The following is a 24,248-nucleotide window of genomic DNA, read 5'->3' as shown; positions in this document are numbered from 1 at the left end:
TGGAGTACCTGGGCATATAATATCAGTGCTTGGCACATGCCTAATAGTTGTACAAAAGCACACATTGTTGTTCAAAAGCACGAACTGTTGTTTTTGCAATGCTTGTTTTAACTGGACTTCAGTACACATAGTGCTTATACATCAAGTGGCTTATAAATTGAATGGCTGAAGGAAGACCTGGATATGACATTTTTATTACACCAGCAGTGCCTTTACAGCTCCTATTAAGCCATTCACTTTCAGAGGATTGCGTCATTAAAAAAACTGGCAGGCCTTTCCAGCTCAAAGTTTGATCGTAAGGCTAAAAAACCTAGCTCAAAGAGATCCTAGGAGGATGGGGTTTGGGTAGGGAGGGGCAGAAAGTGAGTGTGAATGGCCATAGGGATTAACATGGCCATGTGCAGTGAATGGGTGGGTAAATAATCAAACACCTCCTACAAGATTTCCTCATATGCCATTTCTCTCTAGCTATATGCTAATCCAATAGTGTCAGGTTGTAGGTGGCACTACACCTAATAAAAATCACGTGAAGCGAGGCATAAGTAGAGCGAGCTCCTAGAAAATCACTCAGAATCTGACTGAAAATTCCTCTGTGATATTAAAGGCCATGTCTGCAAGAAACTGCCTAAAGTAAATCAGAGTACATGATGCACACCTTAAAGTCCAGCTTGATACCGATTCCAATTAAATAGGACTTGTTCCACAAAGAAAGCATATTTAGCAATCTGTGTATTGATTAAGCCCCCCTGTGTTTCTTTATACTGTGTGATGATTCACTAGATGTCGTCTCTTCCCACCTCGAGGGGGAGCCCTTTCCCATGAGGCCAGGGAGGTGAGGCTGTTACCTGATAGTCCCCCTGGGGGTGGTATAATGCAGGAGGATCTCATGGGGAGGGACTCCCCCTCTAGGGATAAGGATGACCATCTAGGGTACAGTCCCTATGAGAACATCACACCCCCACATACTTTAGCCTCTCCAACCAACCTCTTTGTAGACAGTAGACCTATGTACTGTTATAAGGCAGAGTTCCTCAGGATTCTTGAAAGTACTGAGACGAAGAACAACAACAGGATCTAAGTAATCCAGGTACTGGCACTAGTTAGTCCCACAGAGCAATGAAGATGAAACCTGTGACAGAGATGAAGGATTTATACAATGGGGAAAAAAAAATGTGTCATGGGAGCCCCTCTATGAGAACCTACACGGCAAAAAATGCCTGTTATATGGGCTGGTCCCTACTCTAGAGTCTGCAGCCACATTTTAGCTCACTGTACCTTTCACAGATGGGAAATATCCATTTGCATATCATTCTTTGTGCTGCCCACATGGGCAGTCCAGCAACAAAATGCTATGGCAATTCCCTTCTGAACGAGAGTACCAACAGCAACCCCATACACGTGTTTAAGCCTTGTTGGGCCTCATGCCATCTGTTAGGCAGAATCCTGTGCAGTTCCCTTAGGGAGCACTACAGAAGATTAAGACTACAGGTGAGAGCAATAAATCCCCTTTGGTATCAGTCTGTACAACAAAGATTTAGTTGGTAGCTGTGGCTGAGCAGTCAGACTTATCTCAAGAGGGAGATGAGCAGTATTCAGGGTTTACACAATAGGCCTACAGTACTATGGCACAAGGAAACACTGATCAAAGCTTTGTATTAAAAAGTATATATATATTTATTTTATACACTTCTAGTAAAACACATTTATCACAGTCATCAAGCAAGTTAAAATAAGTCAAAGAAAAATCTACACACTCGCTAGTTAAATTGTAGACCAAGTGAACCAGAGTGAAAACTGAGCAAAACGGCACAGTGAAAATAACACACAAGGGATACTCTAGCAATTTCTCACAAGGGAGGGAAAGCACAAGTTATATAGAAATAGCTTCTTACACACCCTAGCAATACTTCCCATAAGTTTGTGAACCAGTTTAAGCAAGACAGTGCATCAGTATAGGAAATAATTAAATGAAAACTGAGCAAAATGGCATTTCACAAGGTTTAGAAAGGGGAAGAAAAGAGTAGTTATAAGAAGTAGGTGCATCAACACAGTTCTAGTTGAAAAGCAATCTAAAGAAGGCAGTTCTAACAAATGTAGCCAGAGTCATTAGGCCTGTGCCAGAGTCAGTGCTACAGGGCAAGGGCCCAGGAGCAAAAGGTTCTTGTAGCTGCAGTCAAGTCTTTAGTTAACGATTTTGAAAAGGTGGATGCAGAGGGTGAAAGACAATGTTAAGAGAGAGGGGCGGCCAACCCAACAGGTAGGTAAAGGATTTAAAACACCTTTAGTGCTACCGCGAAGAAAGGGCGGCCTGGCGGAACAATGTAACTTTAAAGTGAAGAAGTGGCTCCTGCGATGGGGGTTGTTCCTGGTAGTTCCTGCAGGTCGGGGGATCCAGCAGAGGAAGAGAGGCTCTCGTCATGGAGGAAGGTTCGAGTTACTGCACTACCCAGGGATGAAACCAGCCGAGGTGCTGCCCAACGAATAAAAGGTACGCTCCTTTAAATCGCGGTCCGGGTGGACCGGTGCCTGGCTATCCAGTCTCCGAGTACAGGGTACTGGTGATTCGACCAAGGCATGTCCGGGAAGGCGATTGGCAAACTGTTTGGCCCCACCAACTCAAGGGAAGAAGGCTCTTGCAGATGAAGATCTTCTCTGGTCGTGTGGAGAAAAGTGGTGAGACGCTGCAGCAGGGCTTCACCGGTGGTTCAGTCGTTGCAGATGTCTTTGGCCTCTCTCCTCTTCGGCTTCTTAGTTCCAGTGGTGACGTCTTGCTCTTCCAGTCCTCAGGACCCTGCTTTTAGGTAAAAAGATCCCCATTCATACAGCCTAGCTGTCACTCACACAGTGGAGTGGTCATCTTGGCGGGAGACCCTCCAGCCTATCAGGATAAGAGTGTGACATGGGTTGCTGAGGCAACCCTGTCCAGGGGTCCCACTCCCCCTCCCACACAATGGACCCACCCCAGACTCAGTGGCGCCGAAAGGAGGGCTTCTTGGCAGAAGCCCGCCAAACGGACGAACAAAGGATCCCCGACCTGGGTTAGGAGTTTAGAGAAAGACACAGAAAGAAGTTATATTAAAGTTCTGGCAAATAAAACCTACCGGAGTAAAGTTAATATTAAAATGCACGGGCGGTATGTTAGAGGCTGTCAGAAAAAGTGGTAGCCTCAAACAATGGGAAAATCCCATAGGAAAATATTTGCGATCGAATATTTATGGTAGTAACCACTGCCACCAGCCAGAAACTTTTGAGAGAGGGACTGTACGGTACCCTCTCGAAAATGAACATAAGGGAAAAACTATTAACGCTTTCCACTACTTCCATAGTAAGTTGGGTTGTACTGGTTTAGTTCATAGAAATTGACTAGTAAAGTCAATTGAGACTTTACATGCCCTGGGAGACAGTAGTCAGTCCCAGGGTATGGAGTCTATGTTTGGGGGTCGCTACAACACCCCTGTGTCACTGCACTGAGGGTGCTGTGTAACACATGTGAATAAAGATGGTTCCTATGGGGTTGAGAAAATCCCATAGACATTAAACACAAAAATAGCCTCAAACACACATAGCAAAAATGCCTAAGAGTTGGAAAAAGAGTCTCACTCTTAGTAGGAAAAAAGAAACAAACCCTTCAAATCCAGCAAAGCTGCTGGGGAACTCTATAGGTTAGGGAAAATTAGCCATAGAATGATAATTCTCCCTAACACCACCTCGTTCTTAGGCCGCCTCTCTGGCTCCTTCCTTCTCCTCTCTGGGTACTACACCACTTCCTGCGACCACCTCTGCCCACGCTCGGGCCCCAATACCACTTTCGGTGGGTGTACCGAAAACCCTGTACCTCACCCCAGAAGTCTTTCAAATGTGGCAACCTGCTCCACGTTGCCACTCTCAACTCTTGCTCTGCTGTCACACTCCTCCGACATCTGTCACCTCCTCGAAGAACTTGACCTGGATGTCCTCGCACTCGCCGAGGACATCCAGTTCTCGCACAGTAGCTTGATTGGTGTGCAGGACCCTTATGCATCCTCGAGACCCTGACCTCCCACATCTTATCTTCCCTGCCACTGTCCATCCTCTGCACTTGCCTCGGCTCTCCATCCACCACTGGAGGTTGCACATACCTTTCTTTCTCCATAGCACTTCACCTGCTACTCCCCAGGTGCACCACAGCACCTATCCCATACCCCTCACCCCTCTACACTTGCACGTTCTGAACACTCACAATGCAGAGTAGGTTTGTCTTCCTCTCCCCATTGTCTCTTCTTATATTGCTGTATTTAATTATTAAACATTGTTGTCATTTAATTGTCTATCATCCTCTGTCCCCTCCCTCCCTGTTGTGCTTCCTGTATAAGCGCCTAATAAATGAATAAAAACATTCTGTCACAATTTTTGACACTCTACTCCCTGATGGCTACAAAATCCTCTCTGAGCCCAGAACCAACCGACCCGGAGGTAGAGTAGCTCTGATCTTTCCGGAATGGGTCCCTGCCTCTGTCATTCCTATGCAGGCCTACTCCTCCTTTGAATGCCTGGTCTACAGGCTCTCAATCTCTCTGGCCTCTCTCTGACTGTAGCCACCATCTATAGACCCCCTGGCCATGTTGCCCTCTTCCTCTCTGAATGGACGGACCTCTCTTCTTCTCTCCTTGCCTCTAACTCTCAACTTCTCCTCACAGACTTCAACATCCACCTGGATACTTATAATCCCTCCTCTGTGCTCTTTCGCATCCTCTGCAACACTCTCTCTCTCTCGCCATTCTACCAACGGGTCTGACACACCCGGCCGGACACACCTTGGATGTTCTCCTCTCCTCAGACATCCCCCTCTCACCACTCCTCTATCTTGGACCGACCACTTTCTGCTCTCCTCCCACCTGAAACTTGTCCCCCAGGCAAAGCCTACCCCAGCACTGCCACCTTCCTTCTCGGTCATTCAGCCCATGAAGCGAGTGTCAGTGGGATGCCTTTGCCTCTACTGTCTCTGCTCCTCCTAGTGGGGCGGCTGATTCACACACTGACACAGCCCTCTCTAACCCGAATCTTTCTATCTCCAACACTTTGGACATCCTTTCCCCCTGTCTGAAGCCTACCTCCTAGTGCAACTCTTGGTATTACTCCGACCTCGCCGACCTGGAACGTAAGTGCAGAGTGGCTGAGAGGAAGTGGAGGGCTTCGGACGCTTCCTCTGACAAACTGGCCTGCCGCCTGCTACAAAGGCAATACAGACTCAAGAAGAGGGTCCATATTCAAGCCTGCGTCTCTGTGGCCTCATACAACAAGGCCAAACTCTTTAAAAATGCAAGGAGCTGGCCAATCTGCAGTCTCCACCTCTCCTCTTCCCTCCCAGGCCCTCTTTACGTCTCTGGCCTTCCATTTCACGACTAAAACTCAGGACATCATGTCCTCTCTTTTCTCTTCCTCTCCTAAGCACCCCTTGGCCACCTCTCCTCTTCCTTTTTCCTCCTTATCTTTGATAACAGACAATGTTTCTAGGCAAGTTCAATCTATGAAAGTGTCATCCCAACAGGTGCTCCCCTGCTCTTCCAGAACTTTCAAGAAGAACCTTGCCACCTTTGCTCCAGCCTTGGCTGATTTCTGCAATCACTCTTTTGCCACTGGATCTTTCCCCTCTCCCCTCAAGCACTCCCTTGTGCACCCCCTCCTCAAAAAGCCTTCTGCCAATCCTACCTGTTCGGCTAACTATCGCCCGATTTCTATTATTCCTTTCCTGGGCAAACTCCTGGAAACGCTGTCCATCTCCCAGCTTACTCTCCACAGTGAATCTTTTGGTTGGCTCCATGATCATCAGTCTTGGTTCTGAGCAGCCAGAGGCACAGAAACTGCCCTTCTGAACACCTGTGAAGATCTGCTCTCTAATCTTGACTCAAGCTCTCCCTCTATCCTCATCCTCTTTGACCTTTCCTCTGCTTTTGACATGGTCAATCCTACTATCGTGATCAATCGTCTCTGCGAGAACCTGGGCATCACGGATCAGGCCCTGGCTTGGCTGATCTCCTTCCGCCTGGACCGACCCTCCCAGGTCCAACTTGGGTCTTTCTCTTCACGTGGTGTCCCCTAGTGATCTATCCTCTTAACCTGGCTCTTCAATGTCTATCTGGCCATTTTGGCCCAGCTGATCTCCATCTTCTCTTCTAGCTTTCAGTATTATGCAGATGACACTCAGCTCTCTATCAGGCTTCCCTCATCCTCCTCTCCTCCCTTGCTCATTCCTGACTGTCCCCTTATCAGGATTGGTGCGCCTCAAATGATCTCTGCCTTAATGCCAGTAAGACGGAGATCCTTCTCATTGGGACTGCTGCCTCCCACTCTGGCCACCCTCCTTGGGCCATCTACCCTTGCCTTCCTGTGAGGCAAGAAACCTTGGTGTTATCTTCAACCCCACAACCTCCTTCTCTCCTCACATCTCAGAACTTGCAAAGAAGGCCCACTTCCAGCTTCACCACCTTAGAGATATGTTACCTTTTCTCACTTTCCCCTAGAAGCTCACTGTCTCCAGAGCCATGGTTCTCTCCAGGCTGGACTATTGCAACAGCCTCTTTCTCAATCTGCCTAACTCTACTCTTTGCCCCCTGCAACTAATCTTGAACAGGACTGCAAGCCATAACCTTGACTTCAAGCCCAAGGACCGTCTCTGTCCAGCCCTGAAATCTCTCCACTGACTCCAGGTGGCTTCAATGATCACGTTCAAGACCCTGTGCATTGTCCCAAAGGCTTTCTGGGATCAGGGCCCGCACTACATCCAACTCTCTCTGCCAAAATACCTTTCTTCTTGAGCCCTTCGCTCAGCTACCTCCAACTCTCTGAGGGTCAGATGCTTCTCCAAGCAGAGAGTGGGGGGAGTTCTCTCTCCTCTGCTGGTGACTCCCTCTGGAACGGCCTCTCTCAGACTTGAGCCTGACCACCTGAAGTTCCACACGCAGCTGAAGACCTTCCTTTTCTCCTCTCCCTTCTCTCTCTTGCTTACTTGGTAATTTAACTGTCTGTTGCGCCAACTGGTTGCTTGCTACGCTCGGAGTCTCATTGGGTACCAGGCTCCTTCATGACTAGTCCTCCTTGCACTGCCCCCAGTCCTACTTTCGACTTAGGGGCTATGACCCCCTAAAGCCCCCCTGCCGCCTTACACTTACCCAGAGACGCGCTGCGCTTACTCTTAGCGTGCTGCTATGTTCGCACTTTCCCCCTACCCTTTCCCTTGAAATTCCCCCCTCCCTTCCTCCTGCACCACTCCTGTCGCACTTGTACGATCTAAATGACACAAGGCCTAGTAAGATAGTTTGTCTTGTCTTCCCGCCCTTGTCTTGTGGCACCTTGAAACACTTGTGTAAAGGCGCGTTATATATCATATCGTGTCATAACCTACGCAGTTTTAAACAGTGAACTTTGCTTCGATATCCGTCCTGTGCCTCAGCTATTCGTTCACCAGAAACCAACTGTGGCAGTTGTCCTGTGATGAGGGACGGCTGTACTAAAGGCGAGTGTAAACAAAACCTGTGCTTTGTGCTTTCGTGCGCTCCCTTTGTACGTTGTCATGCGGCGTTGGCACCCATATGGACAGAGATGAAAGGACTCGTATGTGTTTACTCTTAGAGCACTGGGCAGCGGTTGACTTTCCTTCAGGAATCGGCCCTTCCGTTGAGAGGCTAGGGGAACACAAAGGTGAATATCAAAGTGTGTATGAATAATTCAGCTATTGTGCTATGGCCAGTGTCATAATCATGGTAACGCGAGAGCAGCACTAAAGTATTCCTTTCATCCCGACATGAAAGGCACTCGAGGACCGGTCTGCGTGAAGCACGCAGGTCTCTATCAAGCTGCATCGATTGCCACCAGTGCTCTTTCAATGCCGCTGATCATTCGCATCGATCATTCACTAAAGGTGCCACTATATGTGTGATGCAATTTCCAAGAGAAAATATTTATAGGCTTGCAGCTTTCAGTGAAATTAGAATCTAACCACACATACCAAATACATTTACCCAACGTGTATCAGAAACTCACATATATTTAATTATATGTAAGTAGCATGGGTGTACCTCGACTGTGGTTAGTACCCCACACCCTGTACGTGTCCGAAATCCCCAAATTGGGAAGTCTCGTCACTTAAACACACACATACTTAAACACATACCCAATCTAAGGGCATAGATAAATAATTATTGTGGACAAGCCATCCTCCCACTGTTTTTGAAAGTCTGCATAGCTTAATGCACACATTCTTTTACTATGTTCTTGCTTCATAAACAAGAAATCATAATGTTACGTCAGAGAATAATGGCTTTTTTTCTGGACCATTTAATAGTAGAGTGCAGAGCAGACCTAACACTCTGGGTGAAGTCTCCTACCTGATGTGTATAGTGCTTGCTGTGTAACACATGCTAAAGACTTCTAGAACCCTTGATTCTGTCATGAAGCCGCACACAGAGACATTGTGACAAAATGACTTCTGCCCCGCAGGAGTACAAGATAAGCAGAGGCTCTCAGCCCTCACAGTTCTACAAACCAAGAGCCAAAACAATCATAAAGGTGAAGCAGGCACAATTAGGAGATATACTGCATTTGCCTGTTTTGGTAATGTAGGCCGAGCGGAGGCTATAGTCTCAAGAGGGGTGTGGATGTGGTTCAGTTGCAACCCAAATAGCCAAGTAGAACAGTCCAAAATAAATGAGTGTCCAATCAAGGTTCTATGAAAATATATATACTTTAATTAAACACACCATATGTTATGTTGTATTTGTATAACGCCTACTGCCCATTGTTATGTTTGAAGCGCTGTGGGGTGGAAGGCTCTTGGGAAGACCATGGTCTGTGCAAACATGGAAATAATATGTGCAAATAGTAATCAGAATTGGGGGACTATTCCATATGCAATAATATCTAAATAGAATCACAAAACCCACCCTTGACGAAAGAACACAGAATAAGCAAATATAGCAAGATGCAGCTCTATGGGTAATTAATCAGAGGTGAAAGGCAACTAAAAACCTCAATGTTCTTTAAAAGGATATGTTCTTGGTTGAAAAAGGGATCAAAGAGACCTAACCAGTCTCTGGACCCAAAAAGGGACCATGGGGACAGTTAGCAGTCAATAATATCTTCTTTGATTTGTGGCGATTCAACAGTGTCAAACCAGACTTCGAGCTGTTGTGCAAGCGGTTTGAGCCAAGTTCGTGTGCAGCAAGTCATCTTGATCCAAGGGGCGAGCTGGCGTTGTGTTGGGTTGAATGCGGTGGCTCAGAGAGAGGTACAAGGGTGGTCAAGCAATTCAAGTTGGAGCACTCACCAGGATCGGTTCGGGTTGAGCAGGTTCGAGAGGTGTGGTAACCGCTAGGTAGGATCAGCGAGTGATGCTCCTGTGGTTCGAGCCAAAGTTTGGTGATGGTTCAAAGCAGTGATACAGATGCTCCAGTGTGCATTTCGATGAAGTGGCAGTGCAAGGTCGAGTGGGGTTGAGTCGTTTGGTAACTGCTGGTTTGAATCAGCACGTGACACTCCAGCAGTTGATATGAGTCGGGCAGGTGACATGCTCTTTGGGTACGATGCTGCGTCAAGCTGGTTTGCGATGCAAGCACGCTGGTTCAAAGAGTTCGATTGAGTGTTAAAGGCAGCACCGCCGGGTCCTGTGGTTTATAATGTGGTGAACCTGGTTCGAAAACAGTTCAACTGGTTTGAAGTGATGAAAATAGGTTTTCTGGCTGTATTGACTCTCCTCATTCTGTGAATCCCAATCCAGGGATTCAAGAAGCATATTAGTTCTTTTACTTGGACTCCCAGACACAGGGGAGGCTGGCACAAACCTGCAGAGATCCCTCAGCACAGTGAGGTCCTGGGTACCATTGTGGCTGGCAGGGAGGCAGGTCTTGTCCAAGCAGCATTTTTACCCCCACTTGTCCCTGTAGATGGTTAGGGGACAGAGCTCTCCGCTGCCTTGGACACTCTGTCTTCACCACAGTGGCGCAGGACTTTGGAAAGATCCACTCATCCAACAGAGGGCCAGTGAATTCCTCCTTATGTGTTTGTCCAAAAGTGAATAAAAAAGGAGTGGAGACCTCTTCTTTTAAAGGCAAACGTCTACAGATGATTGTGCCAATCCCTGTTCTTAATAAAGTCAGCTTTGTCTTCTGACATCACACCCAAAGTGCTTTGTTCTACAGGAAGTGGAGGGGTCAGGAAAGACAGATGGAGGCAAAGTGACACCAAATTGGGGATCCTACCTCCAGCTTTAAAGAGCTCCCTCTGTGTACACTCACCCTACCCCTTCTCTTATCCATTGAATTAAAGGCCCTTTTGCTATGTAGCACCCTGATGTGAGGCTACTCCTTCTGTGCATGGGTGTGCCCTTTGACTCCTGTTCCCAAGACAGATACCTGTGCAGTGGCTGTCTCTCTGCGGTGGCTGTTACATGCCAGCACAAGGGGACAAACAGAGACAACCCCCAGAGCTACGCTCCTGCTAGCAGAAACAAGGACACCCTTTTGGGGCAGAATATACATATTCCCTTTACAGCTGAGCTGGGCTCACAGGGATGACAAGTGTGATATCAGTTTGATATGGCTGTTAATAATTATGAGAAATACCATCCACCATACCTTAAACTCAGGAACGGTTATATTTAACGTTTAACATGCCACCAAGACAGTAGACTCACAATTATGTTGGTTTGGAAGGGAGGTGCATATCTTAAATACAGCCCCTGCGCTGCAGAGACTTGGCTTTCACTGCAGCTGTTACATGGGTACTGGTGACCTTTGAACCTGCTCTGTTCCACTGGAGAGCAGGCGCTGCAGCTCGGGAGACTGATCCAGCAGGGCGCAAGTGTACACTATGCATTTCACATAGAGCTTATGAGAGGGAACTCTGATTAGCAGATTTCCCTCTTGAGATGGAATTATCTGCATCATTCCATTAATGAAATACAATTAAAAAAACAGGGCTTCTACACCCTCGCCAGTTGGCAATCCGTCACAGACGCCCATTATCGTTCTTATCAGATTGTATTTAAGGACAAACAGTATCGGTATGAGGCAATGCACTAGTAACAGACCCCTTTGTCCTTCTTCCAAGCCAAGGGACAACAAAAAAAAATAGCATGATGCCTTTTTCCTTAAATCACAGAACAAGCTAAACTAAAAGGAACATTTTCTTCCTGAGCACCAAAGAGCTTAAAGAAAATTCTTTTCTTTCAGTTGTTATATAGTCTCACAAGGCTGGGCCCCTTCCTGGCAGACCTTGGAGTGGTCTAGGGAGGATAGCTCAGGGGCAACATGCTCGACTTGGAAGCAAGACGCCAAGGAGCAATACAGGTTCGATCCCCGGATCCTCTGGGTATTAAGCGCGTTATAAAAAACCAATCATATCTTCGGGTTTTGGTCACTCAGTCAGGGGGGTGTTTTAAGTGTCACTGAACTTATTTTCCAAGTGTCTGATGGGCATTGTCCTTTTCTCTTCCATTTCCTTGGTAGGATCCTGATCAAGGGGTTGCACACTGCTGACATACGGATCAATGCAACTACTCTGTGGCAGCTGGGGTCACCCAGCTTAGGCCCCAATGCCTTCTGCTGGTTTCTGGCTTGTTGTCTGGGTTGGAGAGAGGTTCCTATGGCGTTGGTCTAGGGATGGCTACTCTCCTTCCACCTCCACCGTGATATCATTCCTTGGAGACCAAACTCTGTTCCCCTACATTATTGTACTCTTCCTGACTCTAAACTCCTGCTTCCTGCTCATCATATCTCCTGCTGTCCCCCATGCAAGTCCACCAGGCATTTACCTCGGGTACCATCCCTCTCTACCTTGGCATGCCCAGGCTAGATCTCCTCTCCGATGGGTACACCAATAGCTTTAACACCTCTTGGTCTGTCACACCCTCCTACAGCTGACTGACTGCCTCCTCCTCATCGTTGTATTTCACCTTCAGCTCTCTTCCTAGCTTCTGTGCAAATTAATTTCTGGATAAAGGTATCTCTCGACCAGGGTCCTGTATGGATGTGGCACTTAACAGCAGATTGCATGTGTCAGCCTGGACATGCACTGCCAGCATCCATACAGGACCCTGATTGAGAAATATTTTTGGGCACAAATTGATTTTCACATGTATAATCACACAATATCCAGCAGAACTACCAGTCAATTACAAATATTCTGCTACTAGCAAAACATTAGTTCAACCCATCAATTTATCACATGATGGGACCACTAAGGACTTTCAAGTATCGTTTCTGGCCAAATTCTAGACCAGTACAAAAGTACCAAATACAAGTTCATTTTAACATGGAGCAATGATCAATACAAGTTCCTGCCAATCAAGTATTTACAATTAATTATAAGACTGAGGCTACTCATGTCCGATTAATACAAATGTTAAATACTCGTGTTTTCTTTGATTTGAATAAGCAATTAAGGGTAGAATTCCTTGAGGCGCCCCATTTGCCTGGAGGAAGCATGCTAGTGGTGAAGCAAGTGTTGGCAAGGGCCAACATCACCATAATGTTATGGATTATGATATTTCAAATATGAAAATGAATAGTTATAATGAGAATATTCTGTTTATTATAAGTTATCTAACGTGTTCTCATCTGAATAATCAATGAAATGCTGAACAAATGTACTAAACGCGATAAGAACATTTATATGTGTACAGTTACCCTAGAAAGTAGTAATCCTTGGCAGAATGGACAGAATGCCATCTGAAGACAGTGTAGCAAATCACAAACAATCTATGAATTGGGTTCAGCAGAGGCACTATCGGTCTGTCCTACAAATACTAACATATCCTGATATGTTTATATCAATTTAGATATATGATAAGGTTTCAAGAAAGAGCTTAAAACTATGTATTGCCCAGCAACAGTTCATTATACTGAATCCCTGAAAAGCACTGCATTCCATGGGAATGTTTGGTAGGATTTTATTTTCTGGACAGTACTACTTCAAATTATAATTATTATTATTATTAGGGTATTTATTGAGAACAGACCTAGTTTTGGGAAGTAACGAAGCGCCTTGAAGTCATACGGGGAAGAACATTGTGAAGGAAGCAGAGAAACACGGGATGGAGAAGCTAACAGGAGGAGCAGTGTGGGCAGTTTGGTAGCAAGGGATGTAGAAACAATCAGGAGAGGAAACAGTGGGGAGCAGATCACCCAGTCTCAGGTAGGGTGGGGGGTGGGGGGCGTGTGGACCTAGGTGTTAAGGAGGAGTCATTCATTGAAGAGGAGGGAATTGAGCTCCTGCTAGAATTATCGAAGTGAGGGAGTGAGTTTGATGTTTACAGGCAGGAGGTTCCCCAGTGTTGGGTCGTAGACAGAGAAGGCCTGTCTTCTGGTTCTTTACTTCCTCCACTGGTGGAGTTCAAGTCTGCACATGTCCTTCCTTCTGGTGGAACATAGGCCTCCAGAGATGCTGAGTTGCTCAGTGAGGTAGCTTGGAGACTTCATGTTTGACAGCATTGTAGATGATGCAGCAATATTTGAAAATGATACAATGAGGTTTGCAGTGATGGGGTTGAGCATGCAGGACACATCTCAGGGATGCCAGGAATAGTCACTGGAAGGCCTTCCAAAAGTGCATTGCAACCATCCAGGGGAGAGAGGACCAAGGCTTGGACTGATCTGAAGTTGTTTTCTGGCATGAAGGGCTTGATTTTCCACAGCAGAGAAAGTTGATACCAAGCCAGCCGTTTGTGCCTTTCTTGTTATGTGCTGTTTGAAGGAGAGGTGTCTGTCGATGTTGAACCCAAGTGACTTGGCGCAGGTGGCCAGCTGTGGTTTGACACCATCGAGATCAATAGCAGCGAGCCAGGTCTAGATGTCAGGTTGTTCTGTGTTGTTGGTTAGCAGTAGGTATTCAGTCTTAGAGGGATTGAGCTTCAGGTAAGCACTGGACATCCACGTGTGAATCAATGTGAGTGAGGCAGGCCTTCAGCCTGTAGATGTCTTCAATGGAGGATATCAACTTGATACCCTGCCACATGTATGCGCCAAATGCTTAGCCATGTGTGATTCCTATTCTTTCTTTGGTTTTTAACCCAAGATGTAGACCAAACTCTTGCTCAAACATCAAACGTTTCTTAAGCCTGTGCAAGTGGGAACAGGTATGCGTGAAAAAACACTCCTTTATCTTGGCTTCCCCTCATGACATTCTATCACTTTTTACGTAAGAATACTATTGTGATTATATTTTATCCCTACACTGCACACCAGCCCCTTAAGCGGTGCCAAAATCAACCTTGGTGAACAGAGACAGTATTGATTTAAGAGATTCACTGCGTGGACTACATTTGTCTAGCTAAATTGATCCTTGTAAAGGCGAAACACCAGGCAGAGGTTATTGGAAAATGGAATGTGCCCAATAGATAATTAAAACTCATCCAGAACATGCATTCAGCAATCAATACCACATACAGTCTAACAACCAGGATTTGCAGGATAAGATGGTAGTGGTGAAATAATAGGTATGTCGGGAGATTCTCAGAAGCACCTTTTGATTACACTAAAGCTTAGCAAGATCCTCATCCACAATGGATTTGGTAGAAATGCTAATGTTGCATAAAGGATGAGTGATGACAGTTTCTGTGCATCTAGCACCTTTGGTGGTATTATCTTAGGTAACGTACAGATAATTCAAATTATGACAATAGACACCACCTGGGATGGCAGCTATGCCCACATACCCGAGCGGTCACACAGGAAAGCAATAGGCTGGGCACGTGAAAACTGTACTACCTCACTAACAGGAGAGTGATAAACAAAATAAGACGAAAACTCTGGCGAGCACAGTGAGCTCTAAAATAAAGGAAGTTCAGGAGCCAATAACTAGGGTGATGAGGGCCAGGTGCACTGCATCAATGACCACCACTCCAATGAGTAAACAGAAGCTTATAAAGCCGACTAAAAATCACCAGCCTCAGCTGTTGTCATTGGTAGCATCAGCAAACCCCAGGTGTTATGATTTCTTTCCCCACCCTTGCTTGACTTTCAAGGAATGAGACAACTTTGTGTGCATTGGATTCTGGGATATGTAGATTTTAGAATAAAACGCAAACTAATTGCCGCAATCACAGAATGGATCTGGCTGGCAGGAGAATTCTAAAATGCAATCCTAGAGCGTCTAGATCAGCACAGCAAAATTTCCAAGTTTTGGAAGCAAGCCCTAAACTGCAAACGCCCCATAACATGCCCCCTTCTGGTCGGAATGGGGACGAGAGTGAAGGAATTGCCACAATCATTGATCATTCAGTGAGTTATTGACTTAATCTTCTTGACTAGGAACCCTAAGAGGTCTAACATTGCGTTCCAAATGGGCAATTTATTTACTTACTGGTCATGTCGTGATCTGATTTTGTTAATAAGTTAAACCAATTTGGGATTTTTTCTGGTTTTATTTATTAAGGCAACCTATAATGGGGATGATAATTAGCCGTGCTGCTGGGATGATGTTATTGTTGCACGCTTTGTTTTTCAGTTCATTTGCCTTTACTCTTTCTTTGAGAATAATTAGATTGGGTGTTCGTTACTGAGGCATTGAAAGGATTCGGTTTTTACTAACTTCCACATAAATACCACAAGTGTGTCAAGAGCACCATTGTTTAGTGTTTACACATACGCTTCAGGTTAATGCAGCTGACTGGTTCAGAACTGTATAGAATCAATCAGAGTATAATTGAAAAGTACATTTGTTTAATTTTCTGTGATAAACTGTGTATTTTGCAGATTTTGACTGAGACTTGTCCCGTAAAACCGTACATTGTTATGTTTTGTGAGCTTAAATGGCAATGGTGGCCCATGAGTCATAAACCGCAGAAGAAATATAAAACTGATGCAAAATGAGACAATGCACAATTGCTGCATAGAATTAGCTATTAATAATTAATATGAAAAATGTACTTTTTTTTGTCCTTAACAGTTGCCAATTTTAATTGTGTTGGTGAGGCCATTCCAGTAATGGGGTCCCTGAACTGAGGATGCTCTATCCCATACTGATTTTAGATTAAATCTTGGTGGTGTTAGCGTGGGGGAATCTGAGGATCTCAAATGTTTCAAAGGAATGTAAGGCCAACTTCTTGTTGTCAAGTACAGTAGGGTGTCTCAAAAAGGCACTGCAAGCTTAAAGTTGATTTGAGCTTCAACTGGGAGCCAATGTGATCTGCGTTATGTTGTTGTAATATGGCAAGAGTATGGATTACTAACCACGGTACATGTCATTTGGTTTTGGGGAAAGTGTAATCTCCTGATTTGTTCTCGAGTGCAACTGATGTATAAAGCATTGCAAGTTCATTTTTTCATAATTTCTCTTTCATTGGTTCTTTGTTGGACAAGCACAACCCAAAGCACACTGCTTCGATATGCTCACCTCTTCTGGCCACTCCCCTCCTAACACTGCCGCAACCCTCTCTCCCGCTCTGTTCTTTAGGGATACTCCGCCATCCCTGCCTGGTCTCTTCACCATCGAGCCCCTACGCTGCACTGGGTTTGCCCCCGCTCCTGTGGGTCTCTCCTGACTAACGTACCCACTCACAGGTCCCAGTTTCCACACATGTCAGTGTGGAGGACGCCAGATGAGGGGCATTGCGATGACCTACCAGCAGCCATTGTTGATGGGATACAGAAAGCAGAGGACGAATTTTTCTAAAAAGCTGGATATAATATTTTTTTGAGCTTATATGTACGGACATGTCCAGGATAGAAACCAAGAAAACACCTAGTGTTTTTATATTGGGTATTAAAAGAAAGTGGACTGAAATCTACGGCGTACATATATTTATTACCTATTTAAACTGAGCTAATTGTGGCCCATACAGATTTTGATGGTAGTGAAGGTGGGATTAAGTTTTGTGTTCTCCCATTATGCACTGCATGGTCTCCTGACAACTTAATATATAGCTGCGTATCATCTGCATAACTGTGGTACCCAATATCGAATTTGTCCAGGAGATCATAAAGAGGCTTGAAATAAATATTAATAAGAAGTGGACATCCCCTACACGAGAATTTAGTTAGTTTACTATTGTCATATTTTCTTGTGCCTTCCCCCTTGTGTGTCATGTCCTGTTAGTTGGTGTTTATTTCTTACATTGCATACACTTATGGGTTTATTATTCATATTCTGTTGGCTACCAAGCTCAATAATAATGATTTTCTTTCTAATCAACTTGAATTTTATTAATATGGTTACATTTCTTAACCTTGATACTCTCATTTATATGTTTATGAATTATAATGCTTAGTGTCTAATTAAACCTTTTTCATTATCCTCGTTCTTCTCGCCGCGCACTGCTCAACATATACTTGATGCCTCTAATCAAGGCCATCAAAAAACACATCCTCACTTGGTATAAATACGCTGATGACACAGATCGTCTACAAAATACAAGACACACAGGAAGGAAACGCAACAGTAGAAGAATGCCTACAAGAACTCTACAGCTGGATAAACACTAACAGCCTCAGACTCAACCCGGACAAAAAATAATCATCATCACCCAAAAGCGATTAAAACAATCACTACATCCCATGGCTGACGGAAATGGGAACAGCACCGATTCCTAGAAAGATGGCAAAGAACCTGGGAGTCTTAATGGACAACAAACTAACAATGGAGCCACAAGTAAACGTTATAATCAAGAAATGTGTCTTCCTCTTACACGCAGTAAAAAGGATCTTACCATTCATCTGTTTCACCCAAAAAACACCATCATCATACTCCTGTCCAGAGTAGACTATGCCAACAGCCTATACCTATACCTAGGAATGCCAGAACGACTATTAAAAAAACTCCAGCGCTCCAAAATACTGTGGCCAGACTACTGGTCAAACTACTGTGAAGAGAACACATACCCCAGCGCTGAAACTGCTACACCGGCTTCCAATAAAACAGCAAATAAAGTTCAAAACGATGTGCATAACACATAGGGCAATCCACGGCCAAGGAGCAGCGTTCCTAAAGGAGAAAATAACCGTATACTATCCGTCAAGACCACTAAGATCAAGCAACGACATACGACTAGAACCAAAACCTTACAACAAGAGAATATTGGGGGGGATCTTCTTTCTCTCACCTGGCAGCAATATCCTGCAATCACCTACCCAAAAAGATACACAACACAAAGGATCGTCTGAAATTCAGAAACCTGCTCAAAACTTGGCTTTTTGCTCCGTAAATGGGATGAAACGACTGCGAAAGAGTAGAACCCTTCGGGAACAAGATACCCATGGAGGAAACCATAACCCTAAATCAATTCCTCACCTAACTTTAAGGCAGAGGGACCCCACCCACCCCACATAACGCTAACCCACAGAAAAGCCTAGGTAAATTAAATCCCTGTTCGGGACAGGCAGGGAGGGACCGGAGTCCTCAAACCTAAACATCTCTGAATCAGGATGAGGGAGCACAAAAACACAAGGATATAGAAGTAAAAGAGGGAGAAAGAGGAGAAGTGGGAAACAAATAAAAATCCCATCTAATACAACTCAAGTTTCCTCATACAGCTCTCATACAGAAAACCAGACAACCACCTCTCTGCACGGCAATCCACATGCACTTCACCACATTGCAACAACAGACTAACAACACATAACACAGCACAACAGCACATGGGAGTTTGCACAGATCCGTAAACCACGCTTAAGCTCAGCGAACGGTGCAAACCGAACTGATGCTGCCAACATGACATCACAATTTCTCTCTTTCTTATTCCCAATGACACCCTAGTAACTCCCACCCCACACTTTTTTTTCAGTCTTCTTTTCAGATCCGCCAGAGCATCTGGGGACCACTCTGGTGGTGATGGTGCGCGGTACAAATACCTTTTAACATTAACAACATTTAACATTAACATTATATGCAACTACTTGTATAGTCCAATTAAGTGTTTAGATTTTAACTACTGTTCTCATTTTAACATATGCTTAATAAAAGCTATTGAACACAAGAAGAAAAGCGGGCATACCCCATTGGAACATCTGGAACCATAGGATGTTTAAAAATGGTCAAATCATGTAGGGAAAGATGGGTATAGCGGTCAGTTAAAAAAGATGAAAACCATCTAAGTAATATGCTCAATACCCTGGCAACCAATGGCAATCTTTTAAAATAATTCAGTGTACAGGTGTCAAAGGCTGCTGCAAACTGCAAGGTCAAGCATAATCAGTACTGTGTCCTGGTGGTCACCTGTGTTCCAGAGTCGGTTCTCACAGGCATCTAAAAGAGCTAGTTCTGTACCATGGTACATATGAAACCCCAACTTCCTGTCAACTAACAGCTTGTAACACTCCACAAACTGCAAAAGTAACCACATGCTGCAAAATGTTGTCTAAAATTGGGGAATCTGACAAAGCCAAATTGTTTGATTGAACAGGTGGCTAATACAAGCGTTCTTGAGTCATTCAGATCCATTCCTTGCAGAAAGGGTTGACAATAAAACATCCAAACTGGCAGTATGTCTCCAAGACAATCCTTAACAATAGATGTTGGACAACATTTCCAGGACATGACTTATGCTCTTTTATTGGGACAGTTTTAAAGTGAAAGTTATGTGCCTCGGAGCCAACTATATTTTGGGGGAATTGTTGCATCTGGCCAAGGAGTTGAAAGCTCAATTGAGATGAGATGTTATTTCCAATAAAGGCAATTTTGGAATCAAAAGTGTCTTCCATTAAGTTGATCCAATCAAGATTGATCAGACTAGAGGATAATGGTGGTGTTTTATTCACAGTTTAAGAATATTGATTATTTGTTTATTGGAGTTGGTTGATGATTCAGTTAAGATGGAGCCCAAAACTCTTTTTTCAAAAATTAAATTCTTGTATTATTTCCTGATAGTTGGCAGTGATACTTTGTTCTCAAATTTATTGAATTCATGCCATCTCCTTTGTGATTTTTCCAAGTGTGATCTGAGGCAGAGATCGGGTGCATAATAATGAGTGATTAGCTGTTTTCCACAAAGGTTTCCTATTTTTTTGGGACCAGTAGTGTCAGTGAATTCTGTAAGAATGGAATTTTAATCTTTAAAATGGATTGGGTTGTTGGAGATCGGTTTATTTGCAAATGCCATTTGTATGCGTGGTTTAAATACTGTGCAATTTTAACATTTTAGAAGGATGGGACAATTTAGCTGATGAGAAAAGGACATTGGATTAACTAACCCCTGGTATTAAACGACTAAACATGATCAGGGAATGGTCAGTCCATTCAGGGATAGGCAGACACAAGTTGAAATGCTCCCCTGTTACAAAGCAACCAGTCTAAATAGTGGATTTTACAATGCTGCAGTCGAGTAGATGTGTAAAGAAAGCGTAGTACCATGACATGTGATAAAAGCTCAAGAACACCGGGTTATTGCCTGTCGTCATTCCATAGCTTCAAGGCACCCAGAGCAAGGCAGAAGTAGATGAATAAAGGTTCAGGAGTAATTCAGACAATTTACTAGAGAACATGTTTTTGTTTGTATACCATGTAATCCTTCAAAGCGATTAGGTTGAGTAATATTGGTGTAAAGACTGGAGGGGGTCTGTACTTCTGCTCTCTATATGGTAGAGGAGAGGCACAGAGGAGCCCAGCCAAGATTCTCTATTACGGTAGCAATGGACGAGCAATCAAGGCCTAGCTTCTCAGGAGGTGATGCTGGCTGGTTCTTAAGTACAGTGTAGTCGCCAAGCCCCCACAAAGGAATGTCCACACACTGTATTAGTTAAAACACAGTCTTTATATAATTAGGGATCAAAGTTATATACACAATCACAATAACTCACTTTGTCCTCAGTACATCTACAATGGCAAATATATACAGTTCTAAGTGGTACCACAATTATTATCAGATTTCATTAAAGTGCATCAACGGCACTCTGGTTAAATGTCACACAAATCACTTAATAAAGGTAACCAACAATAGGCATAGGAGGAAAGCAGTTGGTTAGAACAATTGTCAGGATACTGGCCCCGTTACCTAGACACAGCTCTGTGTGGCGATCCCCCCACCTGGGCAACCTGTAAAGTAAAGATATATCACAAGCCCAGTCCATAAATTATTCTATAATTCTTATTCCCTTCTAAAAGGTTTCTACCACCCCAAAGTACCTGGAAAAGCAGAGTTCCTCGATGAGGCGTCGCGGGATCCTGAGCCACGGATCGTCAATGTGCCTCGAAGAAAGTGAACTCGGCGTCGAGAATCCTCGATGGAAGTTCGGCGGCATCGAGGCAGCAGCTTCGGTCCTGTCAGTGCACGACGACGAGCCTGTCAGGAAAAGGCGTGCGGGGCACCTCGATGTCGATAGTTCAGGACCGCAAAGAGTTTGTGAAGAACTGTGGCCCAGCAAGGGCGTCGAGTCGTCCGGCGTCTCTACAATCTTTGGGTGGCGGGAAACCCACCGGCGGATGCTCCTTGACGTGTCGATGGCCCGGCCTTCTCCGGCATGATGAGGCGGGTTGCGGTGCGGACCAGCGCGTCCATAAATCAAAAAGTCTTAGGCAAAGGAGCGTTTGGCTCCGGTCGTTGATGGCACGGCGTCAAGCGGTCCCCACTTCTGGGCAACACGGCTTCGACAGGCCTCCAGTGGTTACAGCAACTCTGCAAACCCTGGTCAACAACGGTGGGCGGAATGTCCGGTGCTTATCTTCGTTCTCCTCGGCGGTCCCCATCTCCGGTCGGCAGCCTTTCGAGGGTCTGACTTCCAGGGAGCTTCGGCGAGGGTTAGCGGTGCTCGATGGTGTCTCGGAGCACGGGAAGAGGGCGCCTAACCAGGTCCTCTCTTGGATCAGTCTTGCTGGCTTTCGGATTTCGGTGGAGGGAGACAGAAGTCAACCTTCTTCTTCAGGATCGGCTTCGAGATTAAGTGTCAGTTTCAACTTCAGCTTCTGAACTAATTCTAGCAGTGAGAGGCCCCCAGACATACTAGTTGATCTCCCATACATTCTGCTGGGTCACACTCAGGCAACCAATCACCAATCACTCGGAAGGGCATTCAGCATTCAGTCAGCCAATCAGGCATACAGTGCATTCAGGCCATACTCCTCCCTCTCTGACACTCACAACAAGGAATGTAATGTGTATTGCGACAAGTACCCATCCATTCAACACTCCACACTGCATTCATACCAGTTTCGGGCAGGGCTGTCTCAGTCATTGTGTCAAACACCAGATACCAGACATCCACAACAAGAAGTGCATATTGGTCACACACTCTATTCACCCAGGTCCCACCCACAAGGGTGTACCCACAACATACAGTCACTGGGAAGGCTCCAGCCAGACCATATATGGTGTTGTTGTGCCTGGACTTCACAACAACACCATATATGGAACTTCCACCCAACAGCCAGTCAGGGGGAAGGGACAGAGTCAGGGCTTCCCAGGACTTTGGGAAAACAAGGTAATAGGTGCCATCTGGTTTCCTATCAGGAATCAACTGATTCCAATGGCAGGGCCTGGGTATCCCAAAATGGAGGATACTCAGAGCACCTGTCAAATTCAGCATGGCGCTGCCACCAGCCCATACCCTGCTCTGTGGGCCACACACAGGTGCCCAAAAACATACACTAGGGGCACAGGGTTGTACCCCCACCCACGGGTGCCATAAGGGTATCCCATGGGTCTGTACACCAAACCAAAAACAGGAAGAGCTGCACTGCCAGGAGTCCCACGGGACTCCTGGGCAGAAAACAATACAGAACACAAATGAAAAAGGACTACAGGACAAGTACAGGGAGGCCCTGTCCCACCAATGCATTTCCAGCATCACAATTGGTCTGATGGTTTGGATTGGGTTCTTATAAATTCTAGCCCACTCCCTAATTTCTTTACTGTAACGGTCCAGGATAATTAGCGCATAATCCGGATGTGTGTGTGTGAACGTTTTTCTGGGGATAAACTTAATTGGACTAGGTTTTCAATGTAAATGAGCTATCCAGGTCTTTGTCTAGGGTTTGCACTCCTAAGTGGACAGCCACAGCAGATTGCGGTTTATCTAAAGGCCACTTTTTGTGGTGCTATATGCTTCAAGGTTTGTATTTGCAAGTATGGCTGTTAGATGTTTTGTCAAAGGTGGATATAACAGTTGGTTCAGTTATCGTCTGGAGGCAAACAGGTGTGAATCAAAGTATAATTTTCAGTGTTATGTAGGAAGATTTTTTGGATGGCTCAGAGGCGAAGCTCTGCAAATCTGTAGGATTAACATAGAGGCAAACCATTAAATACATGAGAGACTTAATTTAATAATGAGTGGAGTACCAACTCACTTATCAGCCGCAAGGGAAATAGAAATACACCACAGGTGCAGCATGCACAGCCAACGCGGCAGAAGCCAGTTTAGCGTCAAGTCTTTTGTGTCTGCGAGGCTATGAAAGATGACACGCTGCGTTAGGCGATGCAAGGTATATCTGGTCATTGAAGGCTTGTAGTGTTTATGATTTTAATAAACAAGCCTACGGCCAGAAGGCCTAGTGTGTGGTGCTTCAAGAACAACACTGGCCTTTCGAAATGAAACTAAAATATACGTCCTAATGTAAAAGTGTATTAAAAAGTTTCACTAAAACATGAAATTTACCTGAGCAGTTGTGCAATCTGTAATGGTACCAAACAAGTCTTGAATAACATTTGCACCACTCGTTTCATTGTGGGTAATCAAATTACCTTAAAACATACATCCTGTTCTGGAAAATTGTCTTTTATCCTATAAGCAGTGCTGTTTTATACATAGCTTTATCAATCACAAGGATGCAGGCAGCCACATATGCATTTATTATGGTTGATAACGCTATGTATAAAATAATACTGCTCTATAAGACAAAAACAGTTTTTAATGCTTCATAGGACTCTGTGTAGGGCAGATGTGAACCAGCAACCCCTGTTTTTAAATTGTGTGTTTTTGAATCCTTCATTTCAATGTGTTTCGAGAGTAAAATGGGTAATTTTGCAAGCTTCATGGGTCCCAGTTTGGGATTGCTTGCACCTAATTTGTGAACATATTATGCGCAACAGTTTTTTTTAAATGACCAATGCGTGCCTGCTTGAAGGGTGACCCCCCCCACTCCCAGCACTGCGAGAATTATGAATCCATTTTTAATGTGCCCCATCCTTGTTGTTAGAATTATCCCTCTATTCATAACGTGGCTGTCCCAGGCCTGCCTTCCTGAATTGCCCATTGCTGCATTTTCTGTTGCTTATTAGTTCTCAGATTAACATCTGAAGAAGTCGTCTATGGGACTTTGAAAGCGAATGCATTAAACATTTCAGCATGATG

General features: G+C 44.9%; 1 protein-coding gene across 2 annotated transcripts in view; it reads left to right on the top strand.

Annotated features, from left to right (window-relative positions):
- Positions 1-24,248, top strand: part of UBE3D (ubiquitin protein ligase E3D) — a 1,234,197-nt gene that overhangs the window by 1,001,065 nt on the left and 208,884 nt on the right. The gene's annotated exons all lie outside the window — the stretch shown is intronic.

Source organism: Ambystoma mexicanum, chromosome 4p (assembly GCF_040938575.1).
Source record: "Ambystoma mexicanum isolate Mex_15411 chromosome 4p, UKY_AmexF1_1, whole genome shotgun sequence".
In the NCBI taxonomy this organism is placed as follows: Eukaryota; Metazoa; Chordata; class Amphibia; order Caudata; family Ambystomatidae; genus Ambystoma; species Ambystoma mexicanum.
Note: the sequence above shows the minus strand (reverse complement) of the source record. Positions and strands in the feature narration are given on the sequence as shown.